The following is a 26685-nucleotide window of genomic DNA, read 5'->3' as shown; positions in this document are numbered from 1 at the left end:
TGATCACCATGATAAGTCCAGCAACCATCTGACGCTGTGCCATGCTATCACAACATCATTGATCTTTTCCCCTCATTCTCCTTTTAAAATGCCCCGTTACCTCTGTACAAATCATAGTGAATTCCATTCATACTGGACTCTTGTGCCTATCACAATAGTTTATTACTGACTAAAATGTCTTTACCACTATAACTAGTGTCCAGCTTTGTTTATCTTTGACATGACCCAGAAATTCTACTCCTAGGCATATACCCAAGAGAAATGAAGGCATATGTCCACACAGAAACTTGTACAAGTTGTATATCTGCATTATTCATAATACCCAGAAGGTGGCAACAGCCTGGTGTCTATCAACTGATGAACAGATAAACAAATTGTGACATATACATAGAAAGGAATGTTCTTCATCCATAAAAAGGAACGTAGTACTGATACATGCTACAGCTTTAATGAAACTCAGAAACATTATTCTCAGTGTAAGAACTCAGACACAAAAAGTCACATATTATATGATTTACACAGAACGGATGGCGTCCTGGGGAATATGGAGTGATTACTTAACAAACAACCATTAAGAGTTCTTATGAGGAGATAAAAAACCTTTCAAACTAGAGCGAGGTAGTGGTTGCACCACATTGTGAATATGCTAAATATCATTTAACTGTATACTTTAAAATGGTTAAGTCTATGTTATGTGACTTTCACCTTTAAAAAAAACACAATTAAAAGTCTCTCACAATCCTATTGCCTGGCTACTCTGTTACCCCTTCTCAGAGGTAACCAATGTTTTGTTGTTGAAAAAACTCCATTTATAGTTACTTTTAATGAATAGAAGCTTTTAACACAAATTTATCGGTCTTTTCCCTTAGGGTTTGTGCTTTTTAAGTATCTTATTTCAGAAATTTTATCTCATCCCAATAACCTATTGTTCTATATTCTATATGTTTTTTAAGTTTAAAAATTTTGCTTTTCACATTTCAGTCTTTAATCCAGTTGGACCTCCTTTTTCTGTATGGAATCAATGGAAATCTGGTTTTATCTTATTTTTCATATGAATAACCAATTGCTTCAGCACAATTTATTGAATACTCAATCTTGTCCACAGAACAAAGACAACCTACCTATGTCAGATATTGGGCGTTTGCATACATGCATGATTTTTTTTTTGTTAAGTTCTCTATTCTGCTCTACAAGTCTATTAGTCTACCTTTGTATCAATACCAGACTATCTTAATTACTAAATAATTACCATAATTCTTGATATATAGTAAGACAAACTCAAACTTGTTATTTTAGTTATTCTTGGCCCTTTGTTCATCCATATAAATTTTGTAATCAGCTCATGATGTCCAGAAATAATGTTACTGAGGATTTTTTATTAGAATTACATTAGATTTATAGATTAATTTGGGGAAAGTTGACATCACCGTAATATTGTCTTCTCATTCATAAGTATGGTATATCTCTCTGCTTATTTAGGTCTACTCTAGCACCTTTCAATAAAATGCTATAATTTTTATCAGAAATTTCTTGAAAATTTTTGTTTGAATTATTCCTAGCTATCTTAAATTTTTTATCACGTTGTAAAGGGCTTATATAAAGTTATATTTTCTTACTGTCTGCTGCTGATATAAAGGAAACCAATTGTTTTGCTTATTACTCTCATATCCAGTAACATATCCAAGCTTTCCTATCTATTCTGATAATGTGTTGGGCTCTCTGTGTAGATGATCAAATCCTTATAAACAATACAATCAATATTTATGCTTTTCTTTCCTTTTTCATTGTCAGGTTAGCAGTGCACGCGCGCACACACACATATTGCTTGATTTGACTTGCGTAAATTTTGTTTAGGATTTTTCCAACTTTCGTTGTCAATGAGATTAGCTTATAGTTTTTCTTTCTCGTACTGTCTTTGTTTCATGTTATTAAGGTAATCTTAAGTCTTATATAATAGTTTGAAATTATACTCTCTTCTTTTCTCTGGAAAAGTGTATGTTTTTTTTTGTTTGTTTGTTTTTTTTTTAATGTTGGTTATAACTCTGTATCCAAGTAATAATTTGTATAAAACAGTGAGCTTCTAGGCCCCCCACTCTTTTGCTGGACTAATTTTTACTCATCCTTCTCATTGTGAACTTCACATCCTTAAAAAGCTCTTTGCTGTCTCATACTAGATTAAGTGTCCCTATTCCATGCCTCTCATAGCACATTTTATTTCCTCTCTCGTAACTCACTTCACATTTCATTGTAATGTCTCACTAAATGTCAGCTCGACCACAGGCTGCATGAGTCAGGGACTTAATTTTTGTTCATCACTACTTTAGTGCTTAACCATCGATAAATATTTGTGGAGTGTTTGATTAAGTGAGTGAAAGAAATAGCCTCAAAAGGAGACATGAATCCAGTTATCCCTAGATATGGGCAAATTTGAGCTCCCTGTGAAGACCTTTTGCTTCAGAACAAGGAGATGATAAGGACCAAGAAAGACAAGGACCCCAGCTACGGAAGCAGAGGCCTATGGAAGGAGGTGGATGAACCATCCTGATCCCTCTGTGTATAAAAAGACAGTGATGGGGCAGAGATGTGTCAGCACCAGGGACCACATCATCACTGGAGGGCTGCCAGAACCCTAGGGGCTCTACCAGACATGGCCCTGGACATGTAGAGATTCTGGGATGGTCATCATGCCACCTGAGAGCCAGGTACTATGCAGGGTCGTGGGGAAGACCCTAGAGATTCTCTCACAGACAGAGACTGGGACTTGAATGGGGCTAGATTTTTCTTTATACTGCAGGCAGAGTCCCCAAAATATGTTTAAGTTTTCTGGGTTTCAATTTATTTTATTGTTTTGCACTGCATGACCAACTTTTATCCATACCTGAGAAATTAGATTACACTTTCAAAATTCCCAAATCCTCTCGAGGCAGAGATGGCTCAGTGGCTTCTGGAGGTCCCTGGAGAAACCTCCCTTGCCAAGTCCTCATCCCTCTGACTCATGCTCAGCGACTATCATGTTCATTCTGCATCTACACCTCAATACCAAGAAGTGCCTTGGACAGAGGTATGAGAAAGTCACTCACTGGAGAGATGATTTCCTGGGCATCCCGGCTTGCCTGTCTTATGTGACTTTGACTAGCATCGTTTAGCACCTTGAGCTTCAGTAACGCTGAATACACTGGCAAAGAGACCTTTAGCTGTGCAGGCCTTTAGCTGAGGATCAACAGGCGCTGATCCTGGGTGGCGGTCTGTTCATTCATCCAGTAAACTCCGCCTGAACACCTCCTGTGTGGGAGACCATGGTTGGGTCAGTCCCTGGTACCCACCTGGAGAGCTATTTCCATGTGACTCAGAAATCTTGATCTATAGAGTAGAGTTAAAGACTTACGGCTAAAACCTGTTATTTGGTAAATTTCTTTCCCATTGTTTCAAAGGAGAATAAGGGAAAGATGGGAAGAGGTGCTTGAGAGGGCTTGTTTTAAGAGTGCAGTTTGATGGGGCAGCCGGATGGTTCAGTTGGTTAGAGTGTGAGCTCTGAGCAACAGGGTTGCCGGTTCGATTCCCACATGGGATGGTGGGCTGTGCCCCCTGCAACTAAAGATTGAAAACGGCGACTGGACTTGGAGCTGAGCTGAGCCCTCCACAGCTAGATTGAAGGACAACAACTTGGAGCTGATGGGCCCTGGAGAAACACACTGTTCCCCAATATTCCCCAATTAAAAAAAAAAAAAAAAAAAAAGAGCGCAGTTTGACTAAATTGTTGAGTGGGGTCATCATTACAAGGTGTGGTAATGATGACAGTTTTTTGTTTTTTAATGCAAGTCCCTGACTTAAGTCTCTGATTACAGCGGCATCCACGTCAAAGATGGCTGTCTTGAATAAACACATGACTAAATAAAGAGCCAGGCCACCTCCCCCTGTCTGAGACTCTTGTTTTAGAGATTGCTAAAATCAAACTAACCTTGAAAATTCCCTGAGCAGATAAAACCAGTTTAGTCATACAAACAAAGCTTAAAATTGTTTATTTTGTAAAGCTAACTTGACCTGGGTCATTTCTTGCTTATGAGTCTGGAAATCATAAGCAAAACTTACACTGTTTTCCAAGGTTGATATAAGGTAACCACTGACCAATTTCCTATCATTGAAGAAAATTCTAACGCAACCAATCACTGTGAAGAATAAACAGGCACTGCTTTCTCACTATTTAAGCTGCTTTATAACAATATATCCTTGAGTTTCGTTTCCTGTTTTGGTTTGAGTGTTCCCCATTTGCAAACTGTCTGTCTTTGTATACACAGTAATCTTTTACTAACTACTGCTTAAGTGCTTCATTGGTTTTACTTCTGTTATTTCTGAACTTTCGGTAAGATTTTTGTTGTTTTGGATAACCAACAATTCAGCCCACTTGTTTTTTCTCTTCTTGCGCTTTAAATTCCCACTCTGATGTTTTAAATTCACCAGTAAAGAGTGAGCCCCGGAAACCCTATGCCACCACCCTTGACCTCAAAAGCAGAATCCCAGGCCCACACACACAGACACACTCTCTCTCTACCCATGACCTCCGTGTGGCCATGAAACAGGGCCTGGTTGGCACCCCCACAGTAGAGGCCTCTCCATGTCCCTGGCCTCGCCTTTCCTTGACCTACTTACAGCTTAATAGAACATCCCCTGCGGCTTGAGCTCGGAATGTCCCCTTTCCCACCCAGTTCCCTATTTTAGAAAATTACCCTGAAATTTAGGATTAATGCCCTCAGGTTTATCCGTCACAATCTAGTGGTCTACCGGCTGCTCCCACCGTTGGTCCTAGATTGCCGACTCCACCAGAGAGCCACGTTTCCAGAGGGAAGTCTCCATGCAGACCCCCGAAACTGTCACTAGAGGAATGTCCAGATTTTCCACTAAATACCTCCAGTCAGTCTGAGGATGGTAAGGCAGTGTTTGAAGGTGTTAACCCGCTGCCTTCTCAGACCACCTGTGCTCTGATAATAAACGCTTATTCTATGACCCAACTCCTGTGTCAGTCTATTGGCTGAGCAGCGCAGGCGGTGTGAGCCCTGGACTTGTTTGGCCTTGGGTTTCAGCCCTATGAATGAGTGTTATGTAGTTTCCAGGTCCTGTAAGTAATAAACCTTTTTTTTTTTTCCAGAGTTTCCTGATGGTTATTGCTGAAGGGCTTCTTGCAATCATAATAACCACAGAGCGGGTGCAACCACAACATCGGTTATTGATAGGCTGAGATAAGCACACAATATGGTATTTCTCACTGCATAAAACTCAGGGAAACCTTAGGACTAGCCTTGCATCTGAGGTCCTGACTCTTCTCTGAGTTGGACAGCTACAGGCCAGACCAAGACGATGTTTGTACAGGCACACCTCAGAGATATTACAGGTTTAATTCCAGACCACCACAATAAAGCAAGTATCACAGTAAAACGAGTCACATGAATTTTTTGTTTTCTCAGTGCATATGACAGTTATGTTTACACTATACTATAGTTTATTAAGCTGTGCAATAGCATTATGTCTTTAAAAATAATGTACATACTTTAATTAAAAATACTTTATTGCTAAAAAAATGGTCACCATCATCTGAGACTTCAACAAATCATTTTGCAGAGGAAGGGTCTTGCCTCGATGTCAATGGCTGCTGACTGATCAGGGTGGTGGTTGCTGAAGGTTGGGGTGACTGTGGCAATTTCTTAAGATAAGACAACAATGGGGGCCGGCCCAGTGGCTCAGGCTGTTAGAGCTCCATGCTCCTAACTCCAAAGGCTGCCAGTTCGATTCCCACATGGGCCAGTGGGCTCTCAACCACAAGGTTGCCAGTTCAATTCCTTGAGTCCCGCAAGGGATGGTGGGCTCTGCCCCCTGCAACTAAGATTGAACACGGCACCTTGAGCTGAGCTGCCTCCCAAATGGCTCAGTTGTTGGTTGGAGCGTGGGCTCTCAACCACGAGGTTGCCAGTTCAATTCCTCGAATCCTGCAAGGGATGGTGGGAAGCACCCCCTGCAACTAAGATTGAACATGGCACCTTGAGCTGAGCTGCCGCTGAGCTCCCGGATGGCTCAGTTGGTTGGAGCCTGTCCTCTCAACCACAAGGTTGCCGGTTTGACTCCCGCAAGGGATGGTGGGCTGTGCCCCCTGCAACTAGCAATGGCAACTGGACCTGGAGCTGAGCTGCGCCCTCCACAACTAAGTGAAAGAACAACAACTTGAAGCTGAAGAGAACCCTCCACAACTAAGATTGAAAGGACAACAATTTGACCATTGTTCCCCAATAAAGTCCTGTTCCCCTTCCCCAATAAAATCTTTAAAAAAAAAAAAAAAGATAAGACAACAATGAAGTGTGGCACGTTGATTGACTATCTTTCATGAATGATTTCTCTGTAGCATGCGACGCTGTTTGATAGCATTTTACCCACTTTTTTCAAAATTGGAGTCAATCCTCTCAAACAGTGCCACTGCTTTATCAACTAAGTTTATGTAACATTCTGAATTCTTGTCATTTCAACAATCTTTACAGCATCTTCACCAGAAGTAGATTCCATCTCAAGAAACCACTTTCTTTACTCATCCATAAGCAGCAGCTCCTCATCTAGTTAGTTTTATCATGAGTCACATCTTCAGGCTCCATTTCTAATTCTAGTTCTCTTGCTATTTCCACCACATCTGCAGTTACTTCCTTCACTGAAGTCTTGAACCGCTCAAAGTCATCCTTGAGGGTTGGAATTAACTTCTTCCAAACTCCTGTTAATGTTGATATTTTGACCTCTTCCCATGAATCATGAATGTTCTTAATGGCATCTAAAATGGTGAATCTTTTTCAGAATATTTTCAATTTACTTTGCTCAGATCCATCAGAGGAATCACTCTCTATGATAGCTATACCCTTACAAGATAGGTTTCTTAAATTATAAGACTTGAAAGTCAAAACTACTCCTTGATCCATGGGCTGCATAAGGGATATTGTGTTAGCAGCATGAAAATAACATTAATCTCTTACATCTCCATCAGAGCTCTTGGGTGACCAGGTGCATTGTCAATGAACAGTAATATTTTGAAAGGAATCTTTTTTTTTTTTCCTGAGCAGTAGGTCTCAACAAGTGGACTTAAAATACTCAGTAAACCAAATTGTAAACAGATGTGATCTCATCCAGCCTTTGTTCTATTTATAGAGCACAGGTAGAGGAAATTTAGCAGAATTCTTAAGGACCCTAGAATTTTCTGTATGATAAGTGAGCATTGGCTTCAACTTAAAGTCACCAGCTGCATCAGCCCCTAACAAGAGCGTCAGCCTGTCCTTTGAAGCTTTGAAACCAGGCATTGACTTCTCTTCTCTAGCATGAAAGATGGTATCTTCTTCCAGTAAAAGGCTGTTGCATCTACATGGAAAATCTGTTGTTTATTGTAGCAAACTTCTTTAATTATCTTAACTAGATCTCCTGGATAACTTGCTGCAGCTTTTACATTAGCTCTTGCTTCTTCACCTTCCACCTTTATGCTATGGGGATGGCTTCTTTCCTTTAACCTCAGGAACCAACCTCTGCTAGCTTCATACTTTTTTTCTGCAATCTCCTCACCTCTCTCAGCCTTTATAGAATTGAAGAGAGTTAGGGCCTTGCTATGGATTAGGCTTTGGTTTAAGGGAATGTTGTGGCCGGTTTAATCTTCTAACCAGACCACTGAAACTCTCTCCATATCAGCAATAAAGCTGTTTCATTTTATTTGTGTGTTTACTAGAGTAGCACTTTTAATTTCCTTCAAGAGCTTTTCCTTTGCATTCACAACTTGGCTAACTGTTTGGCCCCAAGAGGCCTATCTTCTGGCCTACGTTGGTTTTCAACATGCTTTCCTTACTATGCTTAATCATTTCTAGCTATTGATTTAAAGAAAGACATGCAATTCTTCCTTTCATTTGAATACTTAGAGGTTATTGTAGGGTTATTAATTGACCTAATTTCAATATTGTTGTGTCTCAGGACATAGGGAGTCCAGAGGAGAAGGAGAGAGATGGCGGAATGTCTGGAAGGTGGAGTGGTCAGAACACATACAACACTTATTAAGTTCACCAACTTATATAGATGTAGCCCCAAAACAATTACAATAGTAACATCATAGATCATTGATTACAAATCACCATACACAAATATATAATGAAAAAGTTTAAACTATTTTGAGAATGACCAAAATGTGACACAGATACATGAAGATCAAACTATTGGAAGAATAATGCCAACAGACTTGCTTGATACAGGTTTGCCACAAATCTTCAATTGGTAAAAAAACTCAGTACCTGTGATGTGAAATAAAGCAAAGCATAATAAAATGAGGTATGCCTATATTTTTTTACTGCCAGATCTTCCACTTTTTCACCATGGGAGCCTTTAAATGTATTATTCTTTGAATCAACTGACTCATACATGAAAGACTTCAGGCTCACACAAGATTTGGAAAGCGGGCATTATAGTAGGTAAAAGCATGCACTCTGGAGACAAAGCCTGGGTTCAAATCGAACGTCCAGCATTTACTTCTCTGGACCACATGGAAAAATAGGGCTAATCAGAGTCCTGCATCAGTTAGGATACATTCAGACGCTAGCAAAGAAAACTCAGTTAAACATAGACAGTAAGTTGTTTCATATAACAAAAAGGTCTAGAGGTAGGTGGCTGGTAAATCCCCTTAACTATCTCACCCAGGCTTACCTCATCCTGCTCCATCATCCTTAGTGTTCTGGTTTTTTGGGCCCTCTGTAACACTCCACTGATATTCTTGGCTCACGGAAAACTTTGCTCCTAGACCTCCCAGATCAATCTGAGAGTATTACTGTCGTGCGGGGTATCAGGCAGGGTCTCAGCTCCCGCTCCCTGCACAAGAAAACAGGTGCTGTGCGGGGCGGCCTGCGGGGTCTCTGGTCCCGCTCCCCACACAAGAACGCAGGACATGGTGAGGCCAAAAAGGAACACCCATGGAGCAATAGATAGGGGAGTCATACCACTATATTCTCGCTGGCAGCTGGGTTGGAGAAACAGGAAGCAGGAGCCACACTGTTCGCAACCCTCACTGTACCGCTTGCAGGCTCAGCCACCATCTTCTTGCTAGCCCCCCATTTTTTGCTAGCATAGCCATAGCAGTTATATTAGTGGCCAATGGCTCACTGGTTACAGCTGATGGCCAACTAGCCACAGCTGATGGCCATCCAATAGTTGATGGCTATTTACTTCCTGAGCCAGAACCTTTCTATGTGAGGCTGAGAGCCTGGAAACTGCTTTCTGGGGTTTTGTCCCCACAATTACTGTTTGGGTGCGTGTGTGGGGGGTAGGGTGGACAGGGGACAGTGGCCCTGTGGTGATTTGGATGGCTGTTCCCAATTTTTTCTTTCTTATTATTTAAGTATACCTCCATGCCCTTTGCTGTGTGACTTGCTGTGTGGGTCAATATAATATCATAGGACATGATGCAAACAGATACTTTAAATGTGCTTTTGTAATTTGACTTGGCCTCTTGCACTCCTGTGATGTGGGAAACGCAAGTTCCAGATATCCACTGCCGCTTCAGCATGGGTCACAGAATAAAGACCGTGGACCAGAATGAACACAACCAGAAGCCTGGATGGAGCCCTACCAATCCCTGTCGAGCCCATATGTGGTTTGGTTGATTCAACCAAACCACAGCCACCTTCCAGCACCATGCGCATGAAAATAAATGGTTGTCATTGTAAGCCATCGAGTTCTTGGGGCTGTTTGTTACACAGCAAAAACTGACTATTGCAAGCCATTTTTCGGGCCCCAGCGATGTCTAAACTGTTTAGCAAGATCAATTAATTATCTTACACCATCAACAGAGGTGTGAGGAAATATAGTTTGTCTGTAAGCAATGTGGTCTTTCCTATAACTCTCATGCTCTGGGTAGCAGCAAAACTCAGTTGTTTTAGTGCAATGCCATAGAATAAACAGGCTGTTCAGATACATGTTTAGTCCTTTTGGGGAAAAATGCTCGGTCTCAGATTTCTCAGAGGTCTTCCCTCCTCCCAGGCTTCTTGACAAGTAGGGCTAATGGAGGTGCATGGAGAGAGAGGAGAGGCTTAAGCAATCTCTTGGGGGGCAGGTGTAGGAGAATTTGGATCCTCATGCTCTCAGTGTTTATCCTTTGGCTCCTTTGGTTTATGGGTCAACATACACTTGGTCATATTCACCCTGCTGGCCTTTGGCTAAAGTCAGCACTTAGAGCATCTCCTGGGTATCTATTGGCTGGGTCTGATTTCATTGGTACTCTCTAGCTGAATCAACTTTCCTGTTTCTCTGGGAAGCCCATTGGACCACCTAAGTCTCCATCATATTCCTCATCCAGCCCCTGGCCCAAGATGTTCAAGCCATACACCTCTGTTGTCCATTCACTGCCACACCATGCCCCATGGCAGGCCCATGGCTCTCAAACTGATCATTAGAGAAGAACTGGAAGTACAAACTAGACCCTTTCTCCCTGATGGTTCACCCTGATTTGCCCCCTTATCTATATTGGTTACAAGTTTGTACCAACTTCTATGATTTCTTCTATTTTCTGGATGTTTCTGAAGCTATTCCTCCCAATTCCAAGTTAATGCTCTTTGATTCCTATCTGACTGTCACCTCCCAGCTTTCCTCTTCAATCCCCAAGACATACCGTATCCTTGGCCTCCAGGCTCTAGTTGCGACTTCAGAAGACAGAGTTCCTTTTGCAAGCAATCCTTGAGGTAGGTGTTCTTATCATCATGATGGACAGATAAGGAAATCAAAGATGAGAGAGTAAATTACTTCCTCTTTGGTAGAAACATGAATCTGGGTCTGGATCTTGATTTTGTTAAATGGGAGCTGAATAAATTTAGAAAATTATTTCTACAAGCCTATTGTCTTGTTGAAAAATTCTACTTTGAATTTCAATAGATGCATATTAGCTCTTTTCTTCTCTTTATATTTCTTCTGAAACAATCTTAATCTCCTCACAAACAGATTGATGCCACAACCAAATAAGGAGGAGGTCATTTAGTTGCGAAGGGCAAAGAAAAAAACACACATTAATAGTTTCTCCATATATTACCCATTCCAGCTCCTTGTTTCCACCTGACGTCCCTACTCCAAAGTCTAGGGAATTTTTATCTAGTTCTTTGAATGTGTGTGCATGCACACGTGTGCTGGTGTGTAAATATGCATATGTATGAGAGTGTACATGCATATGTGTGACATTGTTGAGAAAAATGAACTCTCCAATTCTTCCAAAATTGTTTTCTTATGTAATGAGTCTTTGGCTTTTAAAACCCCAAAGTCAAAAGTTTGACTCATTTGTAATTGGTGTTCTACTGTCATTCATTTCTTGAGCTAATAAGTCCAGGATCCTTGTTTTTTTGTGATGTGAATAAGATAGGAGTTACAGGATATACAGGATAATAGGTTACTGTTTTTAAAATCTTGTATCTCCAGGATCTAAGTCAACAGCAATAGAGATAGAAAAGAGGACAGTGATGGTGACCCAACCAAACTACCACTGAGCTATCTAGCCCGCTGGCTCCTCTTTTGACTTCTCTGAGTCATCACCCTGGCGCCAACAACCTCCAACTGCAGGATAATGAAGATATTTTTGATTCTCAGCCATATGCCTGACAATATGTTATGTACTTTCATATACATTACCTCATTTTATTCTCAAAGCAAGCCTTGAAGGTAGGTATTATCATTCTCACTTTTTAATGATGAAGGAACATAGACTGAAAGAGGTTGAATAAGTTCTCCAAGTCCTTACAGCTGAAACACGAAGGCAGTGGGATTCAAACTCTATCCCCTGTGATTCCTAACCTCACCATCTTTCCCTACGTTGAGGTGCCCCTTGAGAGAATGTGCCAGCATGACACGGGGAGGACTTGCTAAAGATGGATATTTCCTTCCTTTAGGAGTTAATCTTTAAAACAAGCTTAAAAGTAAGTTTATCTGACTTTAAACCTGGCTTTAAACTAAAGGTGTCAGATTTAACTCCCTTCCAAGAAATATCACAAGAGGGAAGTCCTTGGTCCCCCCCTTCCATGTGTTAGAGGGAGCACACACTAGGATGGGTCAGAAACCCAATCTGGAGGTACTATTTGGGGCAATTCCCACGGTAATCTTTAAACCTAGGCTTTTGAAGGATATAACTATGTATAAAGAAAACAGTGCCTATGATTCATATTTCCAAAAGATTTTTTAAAATTCTAAAATGCATATTTTCTTTCAGATCACTGTCATGTGGGGTGTCATAGGGGGTCTCAGCTGCCGCCCCCCACATAAGAATGCAGGATATGGTGAGGCCAAAAAGGAACACCCACGGAGCCATAGGTAGGGGAGGCATACCACTATATTCTCGCTGGCGGCCGGGGGAGACACATGAAGTAGGATCCACACAATCCACAATCCACCGCCCACTTTACTGCCTGCCAACCAGCCAACCAACCAACGCAGTCATGGCAGTTATATCAGTGGCCAATTGGCCAACCAGTTACAGCCAACAGCCAACCAGTCACAGCCCACAACCATCCAGTCACAGGTGATGGCCATTTACTACCCGAGCCAGCACCTTTCCACCTGAGGCTGAGAGCCTGGAAACTGCACTCCTGGCTCTGTCCTCACAATCACCATAGGCTTTTAGCTGCCCGGTATGTTTTGCTCTTTTCAAGCACTGTCAAAATGTCATCAGACCTTCCCAGTCTGTAGAGGAAATGCCTCAAACATCAAGAACCCAAAGTTCCTCTTCTGGTTCAGTTTAGGTTATTGACTGATATAAATAGATGGCCTCAAAGCTTGGTGTGTTAAAGCAGTAACCATTGTATTGTTTCTCACAGTTCAGTGGGTCAGAAATTCTGGTAGGTCATAGCTCGCCTCTGACCCACGTGATGTCCACTGGGGCCTCAGGGCTTCTTCACCCAGAAGCCTCAGCTTGGAGGGCCCGAGTGGCCAGGGGAGACTGAAACTGCTCAACTGGGGTCACACTCCTGAGGCCTCAGTTCTTTGTTGTGAAATCTCAAGTTCTGTCCATCTCCATGTGACCTCTCCGTGAGGTCATTCCAACAGAGTAGACAGACTTCTTACTTGGAGTCTCAAAATTCCCAAGAGAGGAAAAATGGAAACTACCAAAGTTTCTTAGGGCTTAGGCTCAGAACTGGCACATAGTCATGACCACTGGTTAAATCAGATGACAGGGTCAGCACAGAGTCAAGGAGAGGGGACTATATGAGGTTGTGAATATCGGGAGGCATCCATTAGGGATCACCAACGTAACAGACTACCGCAGGGCTCAACCTGCGTCAGCCAGTCCGGACAAAAGTTCCCTCTCCTGGTTGTTCTAGACGACCCACAAGAGGCCTTACATGTGTTCATAAACATCAGCTGTACCCCGCCCCCCCTTGAAGTACCTGCCATGTTCCTCCTCTCCTATTCTGGTTCAAAGCCCATAGTTTTCAAAGCTGCTCAAGGAAGCTTTGCTGTTACATCAACTGATATCCTACAGAGAATGTTGTCAGCTAATCCTCAGGAACATTATCACATTACCACAGTATCACATTGGTGCTGTCTGTGACAAACTAGGACAATAAACCACATCTTGGCAGCTGGGCCCCACAGCAGTGGAACTTGTATCTAGAGTCCCTGACATCTCTCAACAAACGGCTCCTTCTGATGACAACCCGGGCCTACTAACCCCTGGCATTCAAACCCCTACTAGATCCTGGGGTGGCGGTGAGCAGACATCATGTTACCCCCTTCTCTTTCCTATAGACATACGTCAGAAAGTCAATGCTCTCAAGCTTCTAAAGCAATAAAGGCAGAAGGTGGAAGGGGAAGACGTCTTCACCAGCCAGACAAAATGTCCTGTTACTCAAATAATTGTATGACAATCTCTTTCTGGCAAATTGCTGCAGAGGTTTTCTCCCAATCTACTGGAGTTGGAGAGTAAATGTCACAATGTCTATAATAAAATAGCAGGTCATAAAAGGATGCAAAGGGAATTCTGATGAGGATTTTTTTTTAATGACACAAAATCACAAAACAAAGAGAATAAAGGAGTCAACAGGAACGAAATGTTGGAAATTGGAAAGCTGAAAAGTTTTCCAAATGGTAACTGATTTAGTAGATCAGAGAAAGCTGAGGAAAGCAAAGGAGCAACCAGGTTTATATCACAGAAACTGCAAAAGGAATTACTGACATCAATTACCTGTGGAGGTGAGTATGGAGCTAAAAACAGAATGTTTGATTGAAAGGCTACTTAAGAAGCAGTTAAATCCCAGGTAGCTCTCCTCTGAGAGCAGGTGTGTGACTTCCCCTCCTAAGCCAGCTGTATCCTGAGAATCTATACCTTAGAAGGTACCAATTAGAGAGTCTCTATATTGGGGGACACCAGAGAGCAAGGGTGTCATCCTGAAATAGGAGGATGAAATAAAAGTTTAGAATTTGCCATTGAAAGCTGATATTCCCAGCCTTTCCCCTTACGTAGCTAACAGAACCCTGGCAGCCAGACTGAAACTATCCAAACAAGTGGTGGTCCAGAAAACATGACAATGACAAAAGAAAAGGCCTCTAAAAATACAGATGGGATTCCCAAGTAATAGCTCTGCTAGGTCACTGTCTCAGACATCACTGCTCACCCATATCCCCTATGATATCCTACTTCAGTGTGTTCCTGCTGACTTCCAACTGCCAGTATCTGAGTTGCTCAAGGTCTCTCTGCAAAGACAGGGAAAGGTACTCTGTCTTTGAGTAAACTAGAAGTGCTAGGGTATTACTACTCTCCTTCCCAGGAGCAGCTCTCAACCAATGATTGTCAGTATTTGATGTATAAGTACCCCAGCTGCCTTGCCCTCGCATGCAATAACTCTGAGGTTTGTGTTTTCACCATTTTCCCAAAGTCTTCCTGTAGGATTAAGACTTAGCCATCCTCAGTTAGCACTATGGCTTCCTTCTTTACCTGTCTCACTTCCCTGCTCCCTTACTTGTTGTCGTGCGGGGGACCCTGCTCGCTGCGCCATTTGTCTGGCGGGAGACCCTGCTCACTGCGCCATTTGTCGTGAGGGGCGGCCTGCGGGGTCTCTGGTCCCGCTCCCCACATAAGAACGCAGGATACGGTGAGGCCAACAAGGAACACCCACGGAGCCATAGGTAGGGGAGCCATACCACTACGGTCTCACTGGAGTCTGGGCCCACCGGATGCCGACCTGCCGTCCGCTTTTCCGCCAACCGACCGACCGACGACTCTTCTCCACTCTCTCTGTTCCTCTTTCTCGGCTCTCCTCTTCCGCTCTCTTCGGCTCTCCTCGGCAATCCTCGGCAGTCCTCCGTAGTCGCAGCAGTTATACCAGCGGCCAATTGGCTAACCGGCCACAGCCGAAGGCCAATCAGCCACAGCCGACGGCCATTCACCACCCGAGCCAGCACCCTTCCACGTGAGGCCGAGAGCCTGTAAACTACTCTCTGGGGCTCTGTCCCCACACTTGTGTTTCCACTGAATTCTTCCATTTGAATACATGTCTCGGGGTCTCTTTTGGGGGAACCCAAACTAAGACAAGCACATTAGAGTTAAAAAGTCCCATGCAAAGTGAACAGAGCTTCTAATCAGCTTTTTAGTACCCCACTCTTAAATAGAAGCAGACAGCCAAGGATCACAGAAATTTAAGAAGAAAAATTTAACTTGAAATATAGAGATCAAACAAAACAAAGGTAAAAGAGTAACTGGGAGGAAGCAGAGACTAAAAAGGGAGTGAAAACTTATAAAAATATTAATATCTATAAGAGAGTTAAGAAAAGAAATTACATTCATGAAATATAAAGAGAACACTATAAAATAACATTCAGAGAACAAAACAGAGGTCTCAAAAATTAAAAAGATATATATGATAGCAGAAATGAAAAACATGCTGGAAAATCTGGAAGATAAAATTGATGAAATCTTCCAGAAAACAGAGCAAAAAGAAAACAATATGAAAAGTGAGAAAAAAGGATTTAAAAGTTTATAGATTGTGAGGTGTGTAAATAGCTAATCACTATGCTGTTTTGTACACCTGAAACTAATAATTAAAAAAAGTTTAGAGAAATAGTCAAAGAGATCCAATATCTGATTTGGGGAGTTATATAGAGAATACAGAAAACAGTTGAAAGGATATCATTAAAGAAATAAAAATAATTTAAGAAAATTTTCCAGAACTGATATTACACGAGTTTCTTAAGTGAAAAGGCCCAGCACACTGAATGAAAACATGCCAGTTCCAGAGTTATATCATTTTGAAATTTCACCAGTGAGGACAAAGAGAAGATCCTAAAAACGTTTAGAGAGGATATAGCAGGTTTTATACAAAGGTTCAAGAGCCAGAATGTCATCTACTGGAAGCAGGAACACAGTGGAGCAATACCTTCAAATTTCTGAAGGAAGCTTTTTTCCAATCGAGGGTTCTATATGAAACCAAACTATTAACTCAATATAAGAATAAAATAGGTACATTTTCAAACATGCAAGATCTCAAAGCATTTCCTTCCCATGCACCTTTTCTCAGGAAACTTTTAGAGGATGTGCTCCACCACAAGGAGATGACTTGATATGTATGAAATGGATCCAACACAGTAGAGGAGGAAGAGAATTCTCAGGAAGACAGTGAAGGGAGACCCCAGAGACCATGGCTGTTCCGCAGGCCTGGGGGGCATCCAGTCCTCATTGGGGCCAGAAGCTTCAAGAGGGAATTTCATTCAGAAGATGTGATAGACTATTTAATGTGTTTGAACAAATTGAGAAGAGATACATACTGGGGGATAGTTGGGGTTTGAACTAATGGTAAGAACATAGAAACAATACGAAAAAGCAATTACTAGGTCCAGGGAAAATGAGAGCTTATGCAGTAACGGACTCATAGGTGTGGTCATAACAGGTAAACAATGAATATCTATCTAACCAAAATGAGTTCTGTTGGACTGATAGGGCAATGAGAAGTGGGCAGATGAGGCAGTAAGGAGAGGGTGTGTTGTTTTCCATAGCAAGCCCCATAGAATTATTTGAATCTGTAAAATATGTGCATGAATAATTTTGATAAAAAAATAAAATTGTGAGGTTAATAACAAAATAAACAGCTAAGTAAAATAAAGGGACCTCTTAAACAGGAATGGAGGTGAAAGCAAGGATCAGTGGCCTGCTGTTTTCTGTAAAAAGGCTCACAAGTTTATGTGACTCTGTGTCACCGGAGCCTCATGGGGAAGTCCAAGAGAGGACTCCACCCAGAGCAGAGGTGACCGGGCTCTTGTCTCCGTGCAAGAAAGAATTCAAGAGCGAGACAGAGGCAGGAAAGTGAAAGTCATTTATTGAAAACGGAAGTACACACTTGAGAGGAAAGTAAGCAAACTCAGAGAAGAGTCCCCGGAGGAAGCCACCATCCTGGGTACTTATTCCTCCCAGGGTGGGAACTAGTGATGTGCCATTGATGTGGTTCATTTATCTCCTCCCCTGGGCGAGGCCCTCCGTTCCAGCTTTTTCTTCCTTAGTTGGTTCCTCCAGAACTGTATCAACATGCAAGATGGGCGTTGCAGTAACTGCAATGCAAATGAGATTATAATGACATTATAATTAGCTAAAGGTCAGGTCCCAGTGTAGGGATCAGCCGAGCTGGAAGAAACTGCTCCTTTTTTTTCTCCAGCTGCAGGTACCGTATACATTCAGGTACTTGTGTAACCAATGAGGCCCCTCACCTTTGTACCCCGGAGGGGGGTGTCAATTTCCTAGGCTACGTGTCCTGCCTCATTTGTTTTCCAGTTCCTTCACTGAAAGTTTTGTATTGATGTATACCATGCATACCGAATGTGTACATATCATAAATATACAATTTGATTTTTTTTCACAAAGTGAATTTCCACCCAGATCCAGAAACAGACTATTACCTCATCGGATGGCCCCATTCACTCCTTTCCAATCACTACCCACAAGGATAATCCCTCCCTGACTCTAACATTATACATTAATATTGATTATTTTGTATTTTATATAAAAAAAAAAGATTAGAGCATGAATCAATGAAATTGAGAACGGAAAAACAATAGAGAAAAATCAATGAAACCAAGAGCGGGTTCTTTGAAAAAAAATCATTAAAATCAATAAACCTCTAGACAGACACATAAAGAAAAATTCTGCTTGAGACTTTACACTAGCTACTCCCTTTCCCTGACACGCTTTGACTGGTTCATTCTCCTAACTTCCTGTCCCTTCAGGAGCCCTTTCCAGGCCACTCTTATCAAGTAACTCAGTGTCTCCCTACACTTTCTCTTTCTCTCTCACTCTCTCTCTTGCTCTCCCTCTCTCGCTGTTTATTTCATATCACTTACTACAATCTATATATTTTTTTACTTCTGAAGCAGTACTTGGAGCCTATGGACTTGTAGCTTGCAATCAGGGAACAGCTTTCTCCTTTTCCCCCCACTGCTGCTTGGAATCTGCCCTGTGGCCTAGTTCATCCACCGCCTCTGAATGATACTCAGGAAGCATTATCGGCTCAATCTCTCCTCTAAACTTCATTTTAAATTACCCTGTTTCCCTGAAAATAAAAACTACCCCGATAACCAGCTCTAATGCATCTTTTGGAGCAAAAATTAATATAAGACCGGGTCTTATATAAAACCTGGTCTTATATTCTAGTAAAATAAGACCAGGTCTTATATTATTTTTTGCTCCAAAAGATGCATTAGAGCTGATTGTCCAGCTAGGTCTTATTTTCGGGGAAACATGGTAAGTTTCTTCTCTCAGCAAGCTAAGATTGGTTTGACAAGGAAAGCAGCAGTGTGGCTGGCTGCTTCTTAGAGCATTTCTTTCCAGCCTCTGTCAGTGTCCTATTGTTCCCATTGAAGACAGATGCAGGGAAGTAAAAGGAGGAAGTACTTTACTGAACCAGCACAAACCAGAAAAAGTTTTAGTTTCCTCTGGCTGTGGTAGGTGTTCAGATTGCTTTTGGCTCTTTTGGGGTGTTTTTGGATCTATACAGCACCCCTAGTTGCTGGCTATCTCTCTCACCTGCACTCTGTATCCCAAACCTCTGTTTGTCTAGGTGTTGAATTGGCTGCAATTCTCCACCACTTCTTGAATCCAGAACTTTTACAATGTGCCTTGGCAGCTACTCCATCAAAAGGTGGAGTTTGTTTCTATACTCTTGAATCTGGATTGGCCTTGAGACCTGCTTTGGTCACTAGAACGAGGTGGAAGCAATCTGTGCCAGCTCTGAGCCTAGGCCTCAGGCAGATCTGTACACTTCTGCTCTCAATCCTGGAATCCCACCAACAAACAAGCTCAGGCTATTCTTCTGGATGACGAGACCTGAGCCCCAGGCTCCTCTTGTCACCCCAACAACACCGAGCCACCCTGCAGAAGCCGAGCTGTCTAACTGACCAGCAGCTGATCAAACATGAGTGAGCCTTGCTGAGATTAAAAGATTTGCATACATGAGCCCAGCCCAGCCCATACTGCTGACCCACAAAATCACTACACTGAGTTTTGGGGTAGTTTGATGCACAGAAATATGCTAACTGATACAGCCTGTTAAGAAGTTATCTGCGCCTGCTGGATTCTGGTCCATAATTTGCATGGCTTTATTTTAAATATTTTTGTGTCCTTAGGATTTTTAAAAAGCCAAATGACAGGACATTATTGTTTGTTTTGGTCTTCCATTCCGACTTTTTCATGGCATAGGTTCTTTGACTCAAACTTTGTGAGGTGGAGATTATTATTATTATATTTTTACAGTTAATTGAGTCAAAAAATCAATAGATTTGTCCAAAGTCACCCAGCTAGCAAGGGGCAGAGCTGGAATGCAAACCCAGACAGTCCGGCTTCACAGCTGATGCCATAAAACCCAGCTACTCAGTTCCCTGCCACATTGACAAGTATTTCCTGGGATATATGTAAACCAAGTTGAGGAACATGGGTTTAAAATAAGGTATCTATACATTGTACCTCCAGCCTTTACTTTCCAAAAGTTATTTTTAAATAACAGGCAGCACTCTCCAATAGACAAAAAGCTTTTTCAGATCAATAAGAAAAAGACTGACAACCAACAGAAAATGGGCAAAGGACATGAACTACTTACAGGAAAGGAAATCCAAATGGTTTTTCAACCATTTATTGAAATTGAAACATGCTCAATTTAACTCATAACTTACGAAATGTAAATTAAACAATAATGACATGCTATTTTTTGCCCATCAGATAGACAAAGATAAAAAAGTTTGATAACACACTCAGTTGGCAGGGGTGAGGGAGGAAATTGGTACTGTCACACATTATTGGGAGGGTACACTGGTGCGACCTCTACAGAGAGAAATTTTACAATACCTACCAAGATTAAATATGTACACATTCTTTGAGTTAACAATTCTACTTCAAAGACATATGTCTACCCTGGACTATTTTTAGAATCAAAGGGAGCATTAGTACAAACAAGGACTGGCCCAGACATCTGCCTGTACAGTCACCCTCACCATGAAATATATACAAGGGTATTCACTAGGCTTCGCTTTCTCAGTTGGTAAAGTCAGTTACCACTCTTTTCTCTGCTATGCCAGTTTTCCAGTTTCTAAAATCTTGGCTTCTCCTGTCTGATATTGCCTCTTCTCTTGTTGTCTTTGTCCCTGTAGGCATGTGCCTTTTTTATTCCCTATCTCCCATTTTAGGGGGGTTGGGCATGAGGAAAGAGAGGTAAATGCGCAGTTCTCAAGATTTAACCAAAAGAGCTTAAAATTGCTTTTGTATTTGAAGAAATAAAGCTAGAATTTGTCGTTGGATCAAGATTTACTTTTGTTTTGGGAAGGACTATTTTTGTAAACCTTTTATTTAGCATTAGTTCATTCATTAATTCATTCAAAAATATGTCCATGTGTCCAGTGTACTGCATAGACTGGACGAGACAGCGTCCGTCTTCAGCCTCACAGAGCTTGGATTCCGGTTTTAAGAAAGGAGAGTCACAGGTGAAGAAACGAAAGCGAACAAGTAAATATCATAAACTGTAACAAATAGTATAATGAAAACAAATAAAAACCCGAGATAAACAAAAACCCCATCATCCTCCTTTTCACATCTGGATAGGAGCCGTTATTATTCGTGGCGCCCATCCCTGCCCCCACCACCAGTTTTTCACAACCGAATCCAGTTGGGCTTCTGCCTCTTACTCTCCCTAAATTCCCTGATGATTTCCATGTCCCTAAATACAGCAGACTTTCCAGACCTCCTCTCATTTGATTTCCCAGCAGCAGATGACACGTGGACTTTCACTTTTTTGGGACCCTTGTCCCGTGGCCTTCATGACCCAACAACACTTTTCTGATACCCCTCCCACCACCTCTTTGATCACACCTGATCTCCACTGCCTTTATCCGGACGTTAAATACTGGAGCTGTCAGCAGCTGGGTCTTGGACCTTCTGCTCTTCTCACTTTACAATCCTGGAAGATCTCATCTTTAAGAACTGGAAATTTTAGCACTCACTTTCCTGTCTGGACTCCACCAATAATCCTGATGTTATTTTTACATTCAGCATTGCCTCCCTTAATACTTCATCCTTTCCCAGCACTCTTAGCAAAGTCCTCACTCTCTGCCGACTCTGTCACTGCACTCACGTAGCGGAACGTATCCAGAGGGAAAGAAAACCCACAACCATGCTGGCTGGCCTCACCTTGAATTTATGGTAAGCTTCAAGTAGACCTTACTGCTGCCTGACAATCATATTACACTCCTCTAGTCTGGTGCTCTGCTTTTCACCCTAGAGTGTGCAGATCCCAAGAAGTACGTAAAGACCTTATAAAGGGGTATGAGGGAATGGCCGTTATGAAGTATATATTTTCTCATCTTCGACTTCTTTTTTTTAAAAATGTTATTATTATTTTTTTATTGAAGATTTTATTGGGGAAGGGGACCAGGACTTTATTGGGGAACAGTGTGTATTTCCAGGACTTTTTTCCAAGTCAAGTTGTCCCTTCAGTCTTAGTTGTGGAGGGCGCAGCTCAGCTCCAGGTCCAGTTGCCGTTGCTAGTTGCAGGGGGCACAGCCCACCATCCCTTGCAGGAGTCGAACCAGCAACTTTGTGGTTGAGAGGACTTGCTCCAACCAACTGAGCCACCGGGAGGTCAGTGGCAGCTCAGCTCAAGGTGCCGTGTTCAATTTTAGTTGCAGGGGGCGCTGCCCACCATCCCTTGTGGGAGTCGAGGAATTGAACTGGCAACCTTGTGGTTGAGAGCCCACTGGCCCAGTGGGAATCGAACCGGCAGCCTTTGGAGTTAGGAGCACAGAGCTCTAACCTCCTGAGCCACCAGGCCGGCCCTCATCTTCGACTTCTTTATGTCCTTTTCCTAAAACTGATTTGCCTGAAAACTCCTCTGCAGGTCCTCATCTCTCTCCTCCTATTTTAAACTGCCTGTTTCTCATTCTCCCAAGGCAGGGAAATGTAAGAACGTCTGGATTGCCAAACAAAAGTACAATTTGAAATTCTTTCTTTTTTTTTTTTTTTCAAGTAAATGGCTTTAGTGATTGACTAATGAATCCTTTAGCAAGTCAGGTGGTTTCTAATTCTTTGCTTTTAGCAAAATTAAAAGAGAATCTAATTGAGTTGTCAGCTTGAATATCATTAAAAATAACTTTAATGATGGTTCATTATGTGAATTTTGGCATATCATTCAGAAGATGTTCAAAGAAGTGAATGGCATTGCTATAATAAAAATATTTCCATTCCTATGTACTTATTTATGTGAACGAGGACTCTCAGCTTTTACTATGAAGAAAAAATAAAAAGAGAATTGATACTGAATACTGTCTTATTCCAGCAACATGATTTAGTGATGCATAAACTAGTTACAAACCCATTAAAAGATGCATTGCAAATAAAATTTAGATTTAGATTTAATAATTATCAAAATTTATAATATACTTATGTGATTTTGATCAATTTGTGATATTCCTAATGGTTCAATCCAGAAGAAGAGTTTAAATAGAGTGTTATGATTAAAAGTAAAAAACAGGGCCGACCCGGTGGCTCAGGTGGTTAGAGCTCCGTGCTCCTAACTCCGAAGGCTGCTGGTTCGATTCCCACATGAGCCAGTGGGCTCTCAACCACAAGGTTGCCAGTTCAGTTCCTCGAGTCCCGCAAGGAATGGTGGTGGGCTCTGCCCCCTGCAACTAAGATTGAACACGGCATCTTGAGCTGAGCTGCCGCTGAGCTCCTGGATGGCTCAGTTGGTTGGAGCGCATCCTCTCAACCACAAGGTTGCTGGTTTGACTCCTGCAAGGGATGGTGGGCTGCGCCCCCTGCAACTAGCAATGGCAACTGAACCTGGAGCTGAGCTGCGCCCTCCACAACTAAGACTGAAAGGACAACAACTTGAAGCTGAACTAAGATTGAAAGGGCAACAATTTGACTTGGAAAGAAAAAGTCTTGGAAGTACACACTGTTCCCCAATAAAGTCCTGTTCTCCTTCCCCAATAAAAAAATCTTTAAGAAAAAAACAAACAAAAAAAGATTATTATTATTATTATTTATTTATTTGTTTGTTTGTTTAGTTTTAAGGAAGGCACAGCTCACAGTGGCCCATGCTGGGATTGAACCAGCAACCTTGGTGTTATTAGCACCACACTCTAACCAACTGAGCTAACCGGCCACCCTTAATTTTAAAAAAAGTATTTTTTGTTGCAGAAAAATATAGGAAGATCAATACAAGACTTTTAAATATAAAATACATTGAACTAGGATACAATTCTGGAGTGGAAGTGAATGAAATATGAATTCGTGGAGAAAAATAAATAATGTAAAATGTTTAACTGTCGAAGAAGAGTTTATTCATATGTGTTTTAAAAGGATGTTGTTGAATATCAAACAGATATATCATTTAGGTTCTATTGGATACACTTAAAAGAGTAATATAAACAGTCGTATTTTAAAATGTCAATATTTACAAAACATCAGAATTTTTTCACTCTTTGTAGTTATTTAAATTCACAAGGGAAAAAATAACTATAAAGTAAAAAATATGCAATGGCACATGCTTTTCCAAAATGTTTTTAGGGAACATGCAAGCAAAAAAAAAAAGAAAGAAATTAAAGACTGATTAACTAGTCCCAGTACTGCTTTTATACCCAGGCAGGAAGGGACTCTGCCTTGAGCTCCATATTTTAGAGGGCTTCACATGTCATAGCACAAAAATAATAAATTTGGAAAGGCCATCTCTGTTATTAAGGATCTGATGCTTAGTTTTAGCACACTGTATCACTTATCTATTGCTGTATAAGAAATTACCCCAAAACTTGGTGGCTCAAAACAACACACATTATTGTCTCATGGTTTCTGAGAGTCAGAAATCTGGAAGAACCTTAGCTGGATCCTCTGCTTCAAGGTCTCTCACAAAGCTGCAATCAAGGAGTTCCCACTGATCTCAACTGAAGGCTCAACTGGGGAAAGAAAGATCTCTTTCTAAGTTTACTCCCACGGTTGTTGGCAGGATTCAGTTCCTTAAAGGTTTTTGGACTGAAACTATCAGTTTCCTGTTGGCTGTTGTCCAGAGGTCACCCTCAGTTTCTTGCCATGTAGGCCTTGCCAATGTGACAGCTTACTTCATCAAAGCCAGCAACAGAGAGTACCAGCAAGACAGAAGTCATGGCTTTTATAACTTAATCTCAAAAGTGACATCCCTACACTTTCACCATATTGTAGTCATAAGATGCAAGTCGCTGGGTCCAGACCACACTCAAAGGGAGGGGATTACACAAGGGCAGGAATATCAAAAGGCGGAGGTCACTGGGAGCTGCCTACTATATACAGCATGTGCATAAGTCTAAACATCTGCTGTTATAATTAACACTATTCAGGTCTGAAGGAAAAGTGTCTCCATGCCTCTTGCTCTCTATCATTGAAACAAAAGGTCATGGTGACCAAATGCTGTGAAGATTTATAGGTTGTTTTGCTGCTAACTACAGATAGTTCTATATTTGGAATGCAGGGAGAATTTAGCAGTGATAGTGATTAGGTAAGAGGAAAGGCAAATTAATTAACTTGTCAAATCTCTCTCAGATAGTATGAAAGCAATACTTTCTTACATATTTTCTTATATATCATTTCCCAGTAGGGCCACAGTTGTACATGGCAGCTGAGGAACATTTTCCCATACTAAACCATTTATATTATTCTTAAATTTGTATGTATGTGTATGTATGCATTATAAGCACGACATATGAAGTTACACTGACAACTAAATAGACATCCAAATGCTTGAATTACATATAGTTTTATTTTTTTATAAAAATAGTTAATAAGATTTAACTAAAATTTCAAAAAGTTAAAATTTCAAATGTCAGCTTTCTATAAATAATTTTTCATATTTATTCAGTATAATTTGAATTTTACACTAATTTTAATAGATGATTTAAACAGAAAAATAACATTTGAAAGCATGAAAATTATTTTAATTTTATATTAACTTCAATTGATATCTTTATGAAAATATATTCAAATGTTGTCAAGTTTGAATAGTTAGTTGCATTTAATGTTTAAATTATTTAGCCCAGTACTGTCGATAGAACATAGATTATATGAAAATTTTTATTATAACAACATAATTAGTGACTTTCCTAAAATGCAGATAAGAAAAGCAAATTTTATAACATATATATTTATTAATTTATAAATAATTCATGTCTTTATTTTATTACTTATGTCTACCAACAGAATACCTACATACATGTGGTAATAATTAAATGTAGTCATTTTGATATTCTTCCAATTGTGTTGCTTTACACACATTCTTCAGTTTCGTAGTTATGAAAGTAGACTTGTCAAGGTAAAAGTAGAGAACATACTTAACAGTTTATTAGCTTGATTATTAAAAATTTTTAAAAATATATGAGCTTTCATTTTTTATGACTGATTTTTTTATTTTTCAATTATAGTTGAAATAATTATACTTGACATAATTAGTTTCAGGAGTACAAAATAGTGATTAGATATCTATATACCTTACAGTGATTGCCCCTATAAATCTAGTATCTATCTGGCATCACATAGTTATTACACCCAACGGATGGTCTCAACAGGCACCAGAGTCCACTGGGCAAATCCCACTCAGTGGGGCAAGCCCCACACAGCAGCCTCTAAGCTGTGAATGTGGCCAAATGCCACACCCAATCAATCAGCCTGAGGGTCAATCCCACCCACTGGCATGCCAATAGCAATCAAGGCTCAACTATAACAGGAGGGCACACATAACCCACACAAAGGACATGCCTGGAGCACCCAATGCAGGTGACCAGGGAGACTGTGCCAGAGCCCCACAGGGCACTTACTACATAAGGCCACATGGCCAAAACTGGGAGACTATGGGAAAGATATTAGGAAAATTTGCCTTCAGTGGCTGATATTAGCTTTTGTCTGTTAGCTTTTTGTTCCCTTACATGAGAGACTGCATGTAAGGTGATGGTTAGCGTTCAGTTTCCTTTTGGTCCCTCACGTGAGAGACTGCATGTGAGGTGACAGTTTTTGTCTGTCAGCTTTTTGTTCCCTCACATGAGAAACTGCATGTGAGGTGATGGTTAGCTTAGGATTAAGAAAATTCTCCCTTGTCTCATTCCTGGCAGGGAAGATATGAGGTGATGAAGAGTTTTTTTGTCTGTTTCACCCAAATCAACAGATGAGGTTAAAAAGTA

The 26685-nt window shown here is 41.1% G+C and overlaps 1 non-coding gene across 1 annotated transcript; it reads right to left on the bottom strand.

Moving 5' to 3' along the window:
* Window positions 1-23577: 23577 nt before the first annotated feature.
* TRNAI-AAU (transfer RNA isoleucine (anticodon AAU)) lies at window positions 23578-23651 on the bottom strand. The gene has a single exon. It is a non-coding gene; the product is annotated as a tRNA-Ile (tRNA).
* Window positions 23652-26685: the final 3034 nt, after the last annotated feature.

The sequence above is a fragment of the Rhinolophus sinicus genome, linkage group LG05, assembly GCF_036562045.2.
Source record: "Rhinolophus sinicus isolate RSC01 linkage group LG05, ASM3656204v1, whole genome shotgun sequence".
Taxonomy (NCBI): Eukaryota; Metazoa; Chordata; class Mammalia; order Chiroptera; family Rhinolophidae; genus Rhinolophus; species Rhinolophus sinicus.
Note: the sequence above shows the minus strand (reverse complement) of the source record. Positions and strands in the feature narration are given on the sequence as shown.